We start from the raw sequence: 8772 nt of genomic DNA on the forward strand, positions 1-8772 counted from the left end.
AGAAAACTTCCCAAGCATGGAAAAAGAATTAGAAATACAGATAAGTGAGGCATATAGAATTCTAATCACCCATGACCAAAATAATTCCACACTAAGGCATATGATAATCAAGATCCCAGGAATTCAGCACAGGAACAGAATATTAAAAGCTGTTAGAGGGCCAGGGCTCAGAGCTCAGTGGCATAGTGCCTTCCTGGCAAGCATGAGGCCCTGTGTTTGATTCCTGGTGCCAAATAAAATAAAATAAAAACTATTAGAGAAAAGAAACAAATCACCTATAAAGGAAAGCCATTCAGAATCACAGCAGACTTCTCAACACAAACTCTTAAGGCAAGTAGACCTTGGAGTGAAGTATTTTAAGTCCTGAAAGAAAACAACCTCCAACTCAGATTTATGTACCCCACAAAACTATCTTTCAGAATCAATAGAGAAATAAGATACTTCCATGACAAAGAAAAACTAAAGAAATTCATGACCATGAAGCCAGCTTTACAAGCTGTTCTGAAAGACATTTTAGAAAGAGATAATGAAGACCACAATTCCAAGAACGCCAATAAACAGAAGCCACCAGGCAAGGCAAGCAATTAAACAGAGAGGAAAGACAGGGAACCAACAACGGGAAAATAATATGACAAGGATAAGCCAATACATATCAGTAATAACGATCTATGTAAATGGTCTCAATTCACTAATCAAAAGAAACAGACTGGCAGAATGGATCAAGAAACAAGATCCAACAATTTACTGCATACAGGAAACACATTTAACTCAAAAAGAAATTCATAGACTGAAAGTCAAAGGATGGAAAACAATATTCCATGAAGCAGGAACCCAGAAAAAATAAGGGGTAGCTATTTTATTTGCAGACAAAGTGAACTTCAAGCCAAGATTGGTCAAAAGAGACAAAGAAGGTCACTACATACTTGTTAAGGGAAAACTCAAAGAAGAGATAACAATCATAGATACATATCCACCAAATACCAACACACTCAACTTTATAAAACAATTAACAGACATGAAAAATCAAGGGCTAACACAATTGTAATGGGAGACCTCAATATTCCACTGTCACAAATAGACAGATCAACTAGACAAAAAATCAATAAAGAAATATCAGAACTGAACCAAACTCCAAATGGATTTAATAAATGTCTACAGAATGTTCCACCCCACAATATCAGAATATACATTCTTCTCGGCTGTGCATGGAGTGTTCTCTGAAATAGACAGCAGACTAGCTCCTAGAACATGCTTAAGTAAATGCAAAGGAATTGAAATTATCCCATGCATATTATCAGGCCACGGTGCAAAGAAAGTGGAAATAAATGTAAAAGAAACCACAAAAACTTCATAAACACATGGAAGCTAAATAACACCCTCCTGAATAACCAATGGGTCACAGATGAAATTAAAGAAGAAATTAGACAGTTTCTACAATTAAATGGTAATGCCAACACAACATACCAGAACTTATGGGACGCAATGAAAGCAGTCCTACCAGGGAAATTTTTTTTTTGTATTAAATTCTTTTATTGGTACATTGTAGGTATACAACACAATTACATTTCTCATTGGGAATTGTACCTTTATATAATGCATCTTGGTTCTTATTTTTTCCCCATTCTTAGCCCTCCCTTCACGCCCTCCACCCTTCCCTATTTACAAAGACTTTATTTCCATTTTTTCCATTTCTCAGCATTTGTCCTTTCCCTTCTTTCCTTTCCCCTGCCCCTCCCACTACCCCTACCCCTTTGGAGCTTTTCTTCCTATTTTACATTATCGATTATTCATTCTAATAATTGGTACATTTTAGGTATACAATATAATGACATTCATCATTGGAAATTTGCACCTTTACATAGTCTCTCTTGGTTCTTATTTTTCACCCTTGCCCAGCTCTCCTTTCAACTGCTCCAGTCCTCCCTATTTACAAAGATTTTATTCCTATTTTTCATTTTCTCATATTAATCCCATTCCCTTCTATCCTTTCCCCTAGCCCTCCCACTTCCTTCCCCTTTGCCCCTTTTCTTCCTATTTCACATTACCTATTATACATTTAGTCCTTATTTATACTTTCAGTTTCTCACACCAGAGAAACTATTCATTATTTACACGTGTGTGTCCTATTTATTTCACTTAGGAGTATTGCCTCAATATGCATCCACTTAGCTATAAATGTCTCTAATTTCTCAATTTTTATGGCTGAGTAGTACTCCATTTTATTAAAAAAACCACATTTTCTTGATCCAGTCTCCAGTTGATGGGCATTTGGGCTGTTTCCAAGTTTTAGCTATCACAAACTGTGCTGCTATGAACATGGGTGCACATATATCACTGTGGTATGATTCTTTTAATTCTTTGGGGAAGATCCCCAGCAGGGGAACAGCGGGGTCAAATGGGACTTCCAGTCCTAGTACTTTGAGGTATCTCCATACCGATTTCCACAGTGCTTGTACCAGTCTACACTCCCACCAGCAGTGGAGCAGGGTTCCTCTTTCCCCACAGCCCTGCCAGCATTTGTTATTGGTTGATTTCATGATAGCAGCCATTCTTTCTGGAGTGAAGTGGAATCTCAGCATTGTTTTCATTTGCATCTCTCAAATGACCAGTGATGTTGAACATTTTTTCATGTATTTATTTGCTATTTCTACTTCTTTGTCTGAGAAATGTCTGTTCATTTCAGATCCCCATTTATGGATTGGGACTTTAAATCTGGGAGGTCTGATCTTTTTAAGTTCTTTATAGATTCGAGATAGTAGACCTTTGTCTGAGGAAGAGCAGGTGAAGATTTTTTGCCACATTGTGGGTTGTCTCTTCACACTGCTGATGGTTTCTCTTGCTGTGCAGAAGCTTTTTAATAAGAAGAGATCCCATTTGTTGATTGTGCTAGTTCACGGGCAACTGAGGTTTTGTTCATAAAATCTTTTCCTACACCGATGTCTTCAAAGGTTCTACCTAGCCTCTGTTCCAACTGGTTCAGAGTTTCTATTTTAATATTTAGATCTTTAATCCATTTTCATTTTAGTTTAGTTCATGGTGAGAGATATAGGTCTAGTTTTAATCTTTGGCAAGTTGAAGCCCAATTTTTCCAACAACATTTATTAAAGAGGCTATCTTTCCTCCAGTGAGGGTGTTTGGCTCCTTTGTCGAAGATGAGATGGCTGAGTGTGCCTGGCCTTGTTTCTGCATCTTCTAATCTGTTCCACTGGTCCTGAAGCCTGTTTCTTTGCCAGTACCATGCTGTTTTTTATCACAGTAGCTTTGTAATAGAGTTGCAGGTTGGGGATTGTGATACCCCCTGCCATGTCTCTGCCACCTAGAATTGCTTTTGCTATTCTGGGTCTCTTCTTGCTCCAAATGAATTTTTGGATTGTTTTCTCGAGTTCTATGAAGTATGCTGCTGGGATCTCAATTGGAATTACATTAAATCTATATAGCAGTTTTGGAAGTATGGCCATTTTCACTATACTAATCCTTCCTATCCAGGAGCAGGGGATGTCTGTCCATTTTCTGATATCATCTTCAATCTCTCTTTTCAGAGTGCCATAGTTTTCAGAGAAGAGGTCTTTGATTTCTTTCGTTAGGATGATTCCCAGGTATTTCAGTTTTTTGGATGCTATTGTGAAAGGAATTATTTGCCCTATTTCTCTCTCAGTGAGTCTGTCATTGGTGTAGAGGAAAGCTATTGATTTTTGTGTGTTGACCTACAAGGGAAATTTTAAGCAGTGAATGCTCACATCAGGAAAACAAAGAGAGCTCAAATAAACAACCTAATGTTGAACAGCAAACTTCTAGAAAAAGAAGAACAATTCAAGCTCAAAGTTTGTAAAAGGAACAGAGTTATAAAAATTAGAGCAAAAATTAATGCAATTGAGACTAAGAAAACAATACAAAGAATCACTGAATTGAAGAGTTGATTCTTTAAAAGATTAAATAAAATTGATAAACCCTTAGCCAACCATATTGAAAGAAGAAAAGACTCAAATCCACGCAGTTAGGAATGAAAAAGTTGAAATCACAACAGATCCTGCAGAAATCCAGATCATCAATACCTATTTCAAGAACCTTTATTCTAATGAGATGGAAAACACAAAAGAAATGGACAGATTCCTAGATACATATGACTTACCAAAGCTGAATCAAGAAGATATAAGAACCAAGATACATCATGTACAGGTACAAGCACCCAATAATAAATGTAAATGTATTGTATACCTAAAATGTACCAATAAAAGAATTTAAGCAAGAAAAAAGAAGATACAAATAATTGTAAATAACCCAATAACAGTCAATGAAATTGAAGAGGTAATTAAAAACCTATAAACAAAGAGAAGCCCAGGTCCTGATGGATTCACTGCTGAATTCTACAGGAAATTTAGAGAAGACCTACTGCTACTACTCCTCAAACTCTTCAGTGAAATTGAAAGGGAGGCAATACTCCCAAAGTCATTCATGGAAGAAAGTATTACCCAAAATCAGAGAAGGATCCACCATAAAAGAGAATTACAGGACAATCTCCCTAATGAACATAGATGCAAAAATCCTCAGAAAGATACTGGCAAACAGAATTCAGCAAATCATCAAGAATATCATACACCCTGACCAAATACAATTCATCCCAGGGATGAAGGTATGATTCAACACACAAAAATCAACAAATGTAATACACCATATTAACTGAGCCAAAGACAAAAACCATATGATCATCTCAATAGATGCATAAAAAGCATTTGAGGAAGTTCAACACCCATTCACACTTAAAAAAAAAACCTCTACAGAAAGTTGGAATACATGGTCTTTATTTCAATCTGATAAAAGCCATCTATGACAAACCAACAGCCAATGTCATACTAAAAGGTCGAAAACTGAAAGCTTTCACTCTAAAATCAAGAACAAGACAAGAATGCCATTATCACCACTAATATTCAATATAGTTCTGGAAACATTAGCCAGAGCAATTAGACAAGAGAAAGAAATAAAAGGAATAAAGATAGGAAAGGAAGAAGTTAAACTATCATTATTTGCAGATGACATGGTACTTTACATAGAGACCCCAAAAATTCCACCAAAAGACTTCTAAGTTTAATAACCAAATTTAGTTGTGTAGCTGGATACAAAGTCAACACTCAAAAATCAATAGTATTCCTGTACACAAATAAAAAACCTACTGAGAGAGAAATTAGGGAAACCACACCTTTCAAAATAGCATCCAAAATAATGAAATACTTAGGAATCAATCTAACAAAGGAAGTAAAAGATCTTTACATTGAAATCCACAGTACTCTGATAAAGGAAATCAAAGAGGATATCAGAAAATGGAAAGGTATCCCTTGCTCATGGGTAGGAAGAACCAACATAGTAAAAATGGCCATACTCCCAAAATTGTGGTACAGATTTAATTCAATCCCAATCAAAATACCAATAACATACCTCACAGAACTCGAGAACACATTCCTAAAATTCATTTGGAACCAGAAAGACCTAGAATAGCAAAAACAATTCTGGGCAACAAAGGAAAAGTAGGGGAGGATCACAATCCCTGATCTGAAATTGTTCTACAGAGCTACTGTGATAGAAACAGCATGGTACTGGCAAAAACAACAACAACAACAAAAACAGACCCAAGGATCAGTGGAAGAGAATAGAAGATGCAGAAACAACTACTAACACACTCAGCCACATTATCTTTGACAAAGGGGCCAAACACCTTCACTGGAAGAAAACCTCTTTAATAAATGGTGCTGGAAAAACTGGCTTTTCACATGCTGAGGATTAAAACCAGACACGTGTCTCTCATCAAGCACTAAACTCAAATCAAAATGGATCAAGATCTAAATATTAAAACAGAAACACTAAATCTGCTGGAAGAGAGAATAGGCGGAACTCTTAATGACACAGGTGTAGGCAAAGACCTTATGAACAAAACCCTGATCGTACAAGAAATATTACAAAGAATCAACATTGGGATCTCATCTTATGAAAAATCTTTTGCACAGAAAAGAAATCATTAACACAGTAAAGAGAAAACTTTTGCCAGCTTTCTCAAACAAACGATTCACATCTCACATCTAGAATATATGAAGAACTGAAAAATAGCACCCCCCCCAATTTAAAGACCCAATAAAAAAATGAGCATCTGAAATGAATAGACACTGCTCAGATGAAGAAGTGGAAATGGCAAATAAATATATGAAAAAATGTTCAACATCCCTGGTCATTTGAGAGATGCAAATTAAAACAATTCTGAGATTCCATCTCACTCTAGAAAAAATGACTATTTTCAAGAAATCAACCAATAACAAATGCTGGCAGGGATGTGGGGAAAGGAACCCTTCTCCACTGTTGGGGGGAGTGTAGATGGGTGCAACCACTGTGGAAATCAGTGTGGAGATTCCTCAAAAACTGCTACTAGAAGTTCCATTTGACCCAGCTATTCCCCCTTTCGGTATCTTCCTAAAAGAATTAAAAGAATCATACCACAGCAATATATGCACACCCATGTTTATAGCAGCACAGTTTGTAACAGCTAAATCTTAGAAAAAGCCCAAATGCCCATCAGCTGGTAAATGGATAAAGAAGATACGGGGTTTTTACACAATAGAGTACTACTCAGCCATAAAGAAGGATAAACTTGAGACATTTATAGCTAAATGGATGCACATTGAGACCATACTCTTAAGTGAAATAAATCAGACACACAGGTAAATATCACATTGTTTCTTTGGTGTGAAAAACTGAAAGTGTAAATAAGGATCAAAATGTATAACAGATATTGTGAAATAGGAAGAAAATATTCAAATGGGAAGGGGTACAAGGGAGGGGGGAGAAGGAAAGGAGAAAGGAAAAAGAAAAATGAAAAAAGAAAGATAAAATGCAAACAAAGCTCTCATAAATAAGAAGGGAATGAGGGGTAGAGGGGAGGGGAAGGGAATGGGAAAGGATATATCATGTACAGGTACAAATTCCCTATGGTGTATGTGATTAGTATGCATATCTAAGTTGTACCAATAAACTTAGTTAATGATAAAAATTAAAGACATTAAAGAAGATACAAACTGGAAAGGCATCCTATTTTCATGGATTGGAATATATAATATTGTTAAAATAACAATACTACACAAAGTAATCTGCAGATTTAAAGAAATCCCTCTCAAAATCCTAACGTTAGTTTTATTTCAGAAATAGAAAAACCTATCCTACAATTCATTCGGTATGTCAAGGGACCCTGAAAGGCCAAAACCAGCTAAAAAATCCCCCAAAGTTGCAGGACTTACAATTTCTGATTTCAAAACTTACTTCAAAGCAACAGTAATGAAAACAATATATCAGCATAAGTACAGACATGTGACCAATGGAATAGAATAGAGAACTCAGAAATAAACCCTTGTATGTATCATCAATTAAATATGACAAGGGTGCTAAGACCATTCAATGGAAAAAGTGGTATTTTAAACAAATGGGACTGAGAAAAACAGAATATAAAAATGCATAAGAACAAAATCAGTTATTTTGCTTTACACCATACATTAAAATTAACTCAAAGTGGATCAGAAACTTAAATGTAAGAGTGAAAACTATACAACTCTTAAAAAGAAAATATAGAAAGAAAATTCATGACATTGAATTTGCCAATTTCTTGGATATGATGCCCAAATCACAGGAAACAGAAGATAAAAATAGATAAATTGTACTTCAAAATTAAAACCTTGTGTGCTTCAAAGGACACTATCAAGATAGTGAAAAGACAGCTCACAAAATGGGAGGAAATATTTTCAAGTAATACATCTGATAATAAATTAATATCCAGAATACAAAGTATTCCTACAATTAAACAACAAAACCCAACTTAAAAATGGACAGAGGGCTTGAAAAGATAGTCCTTAAAAAAGAATCAAAAATGGCCAATAGATGAAAAGATACTCAACATCACAAGCCAATAAGAAAATGCAAATCAAAACCACAACCATTTCACATCCACCAGGATGGCTATTATAAAAAACATGAAATGGCCATACTTCCAAAACTGATAAGCAGATTTAATACAATCCCAATCAAAATACCAACAGCATTCCTCACAGAACTAGAGAAAACAATCTCAAAATTCATATGGAACCAGAAGAGACTCAGAATAGCAAAAGCAACCCTGAGCAACATGAATATAGCAGAGGCATCACAATCCTGGGCTTCAAGGTATACTACAAGGCTACAGTGGAAAAAAACCCCAGCACGGTACTAGCACAAAACGAAACTGTGGATCAATGAAACAGAATAGAGGATGCAGAAACAACCCCAGACACATTAACTATGTGATCTTTGACAAAGGGGCCAAAAACATACACTGGAGGAAAGATAGCCTTTTAAACAAATGGTGCTGAGAATACTGGCTAGTCACATACAGAAGATTGAATATAGACCCATCTATCTCATCATGTACTAAACTAAAATCAAACTGGATCGAAGATCTAAATGTTAAAACAGAAACAGTCTGTTGGAAGAGGCGTAGGCGAGTACTTTCTGAACAGAACCTCAATTGCACAAGAAATAAAATTTATCAAATTAAAAAGCTTCTGCAAAGCAAAAGAAACAACCAACAGAATGAAGAGACAATCTACAAAATAGGAAAAAGTTTTTCCAGCTATTCCTCAGATAGAAAACTAATATCTGGAATATATAGAGAGACTAAAAAAAAAAACAGATCCCCAAAATTAAACACCCAGTTACAAATGGGCCACTGAAATAAATAGATAGTTCTCAGAAGAAGTACAAGTGGCC

The sequence above is a fragment of the Heterocephalus glaber genome, unplaced genomic scaffold, assembly GCF_053883595.1.
Source record: "Heterocephalus glaber isolate CG9 unplaced genomic scaffold, H.glaber_assembly_v1.0 deba00001764, whole genome shotgun sequence".
Lineage (NCBI taxonomy): Eukaryota > Metazoa > Chordata > Mammalia > Rodentia > Bathyergidae > Heterocephalus > Heterocephalus glaber.